Source organism: Ursus maritimus, unplaced genomic scaffold (assembly GCF_017311325.1).
Source record: "Ursus maritimus isolate PB19 unplaced genomic scaffold, ASM1731132v1 scaffold_10, whole genome shotgun sequence".
Taxonomy (NCBI): domain Eukaryota; kingdom Metazoa; phylum Chordata; class Mammalia; order Carnivora; family Ursidae; genus Ursus; species Ursus maritimus.
In genome coordinates this window covers 37,877,773-37,883,959 of record NW_024423344.1, presented here as the reverse complement: position 1 = coordinate 37,883,959, position 6,187 = coordinate 37,877,773, and the positions used below count along the sequence as shown (strand labels likewise).

General features: G+C 37.4%; 1 pseudogene; it reads left to right on the top strand.

Moving 5' to 3' along the window:
- Positions 1 to 1,886: 1,886 nt before the first annotated feature.
- On the top strand, positions 1,887 to 5,710 carry LOC103677661 (annotated as a pseudogene).
- Positions 5,711 to 6,187: the final 477 nt, after the last annotated feature.

Here is a 6,187-nt window from a genome sequence, read left to right as displayed (position 1 = left end):
TGTGTGTATGAACACTTGTGAGTCTCTAAAAGGATAGCCTTATATTCCATAGTTTCTCCATTATCATAGCAAAAAGCACATAACATATGCATAATGTCTATTAGACAATAGGAAGTTAAACAAAAATTCAGAGATCTGCTTTTTAAAATGATTGTATAGGTCACAATATTAATATCTGATAAAACAGGCCCTATATAATGAAAGATGGAACAAAATTGAATTTTTAATGGTTTCTTTTAAAGAAGTTATTTATCAGAGGCCACCATGAGAACAAAATAAAATGCTAAAAAGATGCTTAATTACTTATTGCACATGGGACAATCTGTCATTTGGATAAGATTTCTTATCATCCATAACTCTGTTCACTTCCAAACTAAGAGTAACACAAAATATGTGCATCTGGCAAAAAACAACTCATTACTAAATCTTCTAATCACCATTTCTAGAATGCTTTTAAAAAACAAAACATCACCTCTATCATTTTCCTTGATGACAGGTAATCACATTAATCCGTGATTTTTTATACTTTACCCACTCATTGTTTTACTCATGTGTTAATGAAACTCATATGCACTATAAACTACTAGATACATGAATATATCAGCATTTTTCATTTAAAAAAATCTTAATTATTATTTCAGGTATCTAACACAGATGAAAAATCTAAGTTAAATATACCTTTTACACAAAATTATTTGCTTCTCCATCTTTCCAGAAATTTGTAATTATAGTATTAGATTTTTTTCCAACAATTTAATTCATGGATTTTACTTTTCAAGATTTACTTAGGAAGACTGTGATAGATATTGCCATAGCGTGGAGAAAATTCAATAAAAGATAACAAATGGGTTGCTGGAGGGGAGGTGGGTAAGGGAATGGGATAATGGGTGATGGGCATTAAGGAGGGCACTTGATGTAATGAACGCTGGGTGTTACATGCAACTGATGAATCACTAAATTCTACCCCTGAAACTAACATACTATACGTTAACTAACCTGAATTCAATTTAAAAAATTTTAAAAAAATTAATGGAAGATAACTAGAAAAAAAGAAGAGATTAAAGGGATTCTATAAAATCCATCTTAAAATTCAGACAAATTTTGTATAATTTTAAGAATATAAAATTATTTTCCTACATATAAACTTAGAAATTGAAACTTCAGTGGTTCCCAAATGTTATTCAAGGGGACTAGCTATGTCAGAATAATCAGGGCAATTTTTAAAAATGTAACTCCTGGGGGTGCCTGGGTGGCTCAGTTGGTTACCTGTCTGCCTTCTGCTTAGGTCATGATCCTGGGGTCCTGGGATCGAGCCCAGCATCAGGCACNNNCAGCAGGAAGTCTGCTTCTCCCTCTCCCTCTGCCTCTCCCCATCTCATGCTCTCTAATAAATAAATAAAATCTTTCAAAAAAAAATATAATTCCTGGCCTGCACCCATGATTTGAGGTAGATCAGGGATTCTACAAATTTTAATGATTCTTAAGTGTTTTGATTCCCAATCAGATTTAAAAATTAATGTACTATTTACTCTTGTAACTTCTTTCAAATTAAAATGCTATAGAACTCTAAAATGTTTTGTTAAATTTGTCCACATTTGCTTTTGTATACACTCTTATTGTTCAACTTATCTTAAGGCAACATGTGATTATAACAGATTTTTTTCAAAATCGGCAATGATTTGATTAAATATTCCTAGAAAGTGTGTCTGGGTTCTCATGTAGGTAGGAGTAAGAATGCCTTGCTTCTGGAACAGTATACATTAGATGACTCCTGGGAGGAAAGCCATGTGGGTCACAGGGGAGACAAGTGGGCTCCAGGCCCAGGCTCCAGCACCAGGCCAACCGAGCCCGAGACCAGCGCGCCAGTGGGCCGGAGGGCTGGTGCCATGACCTTGTTCCATGGTGGGAGCTGCCTCACCCTGGCCTACTTCCTGTACCTCATCACCTACAAGCGCAGCAGCCTGTATGAGTACACCACCTTCCGGAAATGCGCGCAGGTCGGGGTCACGCGCCTCTTCACGCAGCCGTGCAAGATGCTGTTCTTGGCCATTTTTTTTGTCCACACCCAGGAAGGTGGCACCTATGACTTCACTGGGGAGGTCATGAAGCCAGAGTGGATGTAACAGACCCGATAGACCTAAGCCTTGTCGTGTCCTTGAATGCAGGCATGGGGGAGTACAAGACCATGGCTGCTGCCCTGGGCTGGACCACCCCCGAGCTCACTGTGTCCTGCTGAAATGCCCTCTGGGTTGGAGCCCCGGGCTTTGAGTTTGACTGACACGTACCCAGAGGAGCAGCGATTCCAACATCAGTCTGGTCCATTACATCGGTGCGTCTGCCCAGGTCTGGATGATAACACACTACGACCTGGGCCATAGTTTTTAGCCAGTAGTACTACTACTGACGCTCCCCTCATCTACAGAGACCTTCATCCACCTCTGTCCCCTGGGCAGCTGGACAGGGTGGACACTGCTGTCCAGAGAGATGGCGACAGGGCTGCTGGCCTCAGCACCCTGCCCTCTATGTCACTGTTGTCAACATGCACGCCTCGGTGTGGTGTACCAGACTCTCGCATACCCTTCCCCTGCTTCCAGGTTTCAGTAAGGTAAAGGCCTATTTGGAAAGTTAAAGAACAAAAATAATAAAAAAATGACTCCTGTGAGATTGTACTCACTCCCTGGGAAAATATTTCAATGCCAATAATCACTTTGTTTACAAATTATAAAAATAAACATATTACTTCTTCCTACACCTGCTTTTACATCCACACAGTGGGCCTCGCTGGGCTCTCCCTGCAAGTGCTTTCTATCTGAAAGAAAAGAAAGCTGCTAAGGAATGGGCTGTCTGCTGGACTCAGTTGAATAGGTCAATATACTCTGTCTAGATGTCATCATCTTTGTGACTTTTAAAGCAAATTAAAAAACTATTGATTAATAAAACAGTTTGAGACAACTGTGCATATAGGGATTAGAGGCAAATAAGAGTTACTGTCACAGTTATTTGGCTACATAGTATCATAGGGGAAAGTTCTTGAAATCAATTGATGGGGGTTAGAACCAAGCAATCTGCTTTTGTGAATTTAGGAAAACTGTATAATGTGGATCCTAATAATCTGCTTTAGAAAATTAAGTGAGGCTTACATGTGAAAACATGCAAATATTATCCAGAATGGGGGTTCCTGGCATTTAGCCCTCTTTCTCACATCATATAGGCAATCTGTTGTGTCGTCTGTAATGGAGACAAGACCTGCAAACCTAATCCAAGAGGAGACGCATTTGCAGCTCAGCACGAACGTTCCCGGTATTATGTGCTTGTTCGCTGTACAGCATCGATGTCAGCGTTAGGGCAGACTACGCTTCAACATTTTGTGACTATTGTTATGTCATCAGTGAGGAGAACTTAGAATTATGTTTCCATACATTTATCAAATAATACCAAACAGTAATATTTGCTTAATGAATATTTAACGATCTAATTCTGGTGGCAACAATTTGACATTGCACTTCTCATCCTGCACAAAGATGCTATGCTTAAAAAAAATTTCTCTTGAAGTATAATGTATCTAATAGAGATGTATTTAGAGTTTATGGTTTTTCCTTCACAGAAAAAGGTAGACTGCTATATATTTGGACATGATTGCTACATTTTTATATTATTTTTATTTTTTGTTTTAATTTTTAAACTTACCTATTTCCGATTATAACTCAATGTGCTCCAAGTATTTGTTAAATAAATCTAGTTGAAATAAATTTTTTATATTTCTAAGAAATGATGTTTTTTAAATTCATAATTAATGTCAGAATGGATCTAATCACAATATTCCACAATTAGAAATATTTGATAGTGAATACTTTAGCTTTGAATCAAAAACGAGATTTGACTCATTCTCTACTCTAACAATACCGTATTTCTCCTTCTCTGTATCTCAGTGGGTACAAGTAAGACATTCAACTTTGTATGTTATCAGAGAAACTCCAAATTAATTCTTTGGGCCATTGCCATTGAGGAAATATTAAAATGTGAAATAAAGGTTATTACTGTGACAAAGAGGAGCTCTGAACATTGATAGCCATTTGGGTTTAATATTGTTAAATGAGGCCACATTACCGCTCTAACAGTTGGCTGTCTAATAAGCTGGAATATCTCATCAGGAATATTATAACAAGATGTGCTCTGAAGAGTCTGTTGGAAAACAATCGCTTGATAGAGCTCATTTAAGGTTCAGTACCATCTCTCTCATTTGCCTCTTCTAGAGTGTATTTCTGCAGGGTTAGCAATGAGAATCAAGCATCACACCCTTATCAGTCTCTGGCACCCTGACTTCATCAGGGTTTTGATTAGTCCCCAAAAAAGGTATGTTTTACTGAAAGATATCACGATTATCTACAAAAGGAAGCAGGATGGCAAATGAAGTTGGGAGAAATTGTTCAAATACAAAATGGAAATATAAAACCTATTAATTCAGTGACATTTCAGAGTCTGTTAAGCACTGGCCATCAAAGCACTGAGTATGTTGTATTTATGGATTCAGTGTCCAGTCTCAAGGCTTTTGTGAATCTAAAACTATCTTTTGGATATATCACTATTTTTTTTTTTTAAAGATTTTATTTATTTATGTAACAGAGAGACAGCCAGCGAGAGAGGGAACACAGCAGGCGAGTGAGAGAGGAAGAAGCAGGCTCCCAGCGGAGGAGCCCGATGTGGGACTCGATCCCGGAAAACCGGGATCACGCCCTGAGCCGAAGGCAGACGCTTTAACGACTGCGCTACCCAGGCGCCCCTATATCACTATTTTTTAAAAATATAGAAGGACATAAAAATGTACCATTTGGTTTTACACACACACACACACACACACACACACACACACACACACACACACACACTGATATATTTTTATTTACCATTTAATTTAGAATAAGCAATAGTGATTAAAGTTATCCCTTTAAATTTGGATATCAGGTGTTTTTCAGAATAAAAATATATTCATTGTAAAAACATGCTTTTTCTGTAAAACTCTATGCAGGACTACAAATTTGAATCATTTTTAGAATGTTTCAGTGTTTAGATTTCTGTGCAATATTAATTAGGAAAAAATATAAAAATTTCAATATCAATTATGACACCACCATAGATTTTATAAAAAGAATCTTTTCCTTGAAAAGTTATAATTTCAGTGACTCATAGTATACTATTTAGGATTTATATTCCATTACCTCTTCCAGGTTACTTTACATAAAATCCTGCATATTACAGTAGTGTGCAAATTAAGTTTCCAGAAATCGAATACATAGTGTATTTCTACTTTCAAGGATGAACAAAACCTATGCATTAAAAATGCATGCTATTCCACTGAAATTTTAAGAGGTTTTTCTTTTTTGGTGTGTTTTATCATTCCCAAAAGTGCAGTGAAGATGTTTAGTTTGAGATTAATAATATCTCTTGCATTTTCAAGACTGTTTTAAAACTTCCTAGTGTGCAATCTTCATATTTTGTTGATACACCCCTGGAAGAATGCCAGCTCTGCATAAATGAACCAAATTAATCATTTCTGACTCACTGAATCTGACATGAAACTGTTTATTCAGTAATATGAGTGCCTACTATGTGCCAATTATGTTTAACATTGCAGATTCCAGATATGGAGGAACACAAACAGCTTTTTGTTCTGATGGAGCTTGCTGCTATTAGAAAAGAAGACAGTGAGTGATCAAAATAGCACACTAATGAAATGGTGATTGCAGACTGAGAAAAATAGTGAAAAAAAAAGAGCAAAAATAGAAGAGGATGTATTATAAAATGTTTAAAAAGCTTCTGAGGGAGTGATGTTTGAGCTGATATCTACAGAACGGACGGCATTTAACTAGGTGAAGTGTCAGGGGGCAATGTGCAATGGGAAACATCACAGAAGGTAAAATTAGGACAACAAATCCTGTGATGTAAGGAAGCCGTGGTGCACTTGAGCTACTGAAAGAAGTCTGTGCATCCCGGCAGCAGAGGAGATGGAGAGTGAGCTTCTACACAACTTTCAAAAAGTATGGTTATTAAGCTAAAATGAGAAATGAGAGGACTCTAGAGCAGAACTTGCAATCATGTGTTTGAGGGTGTCGTTTTATTTTTCTCATCAAAGCTGAGGAGACGTGAGCATCTCTGAAGGTCATTGGGACAGACAGTGTGGAGAGACTGA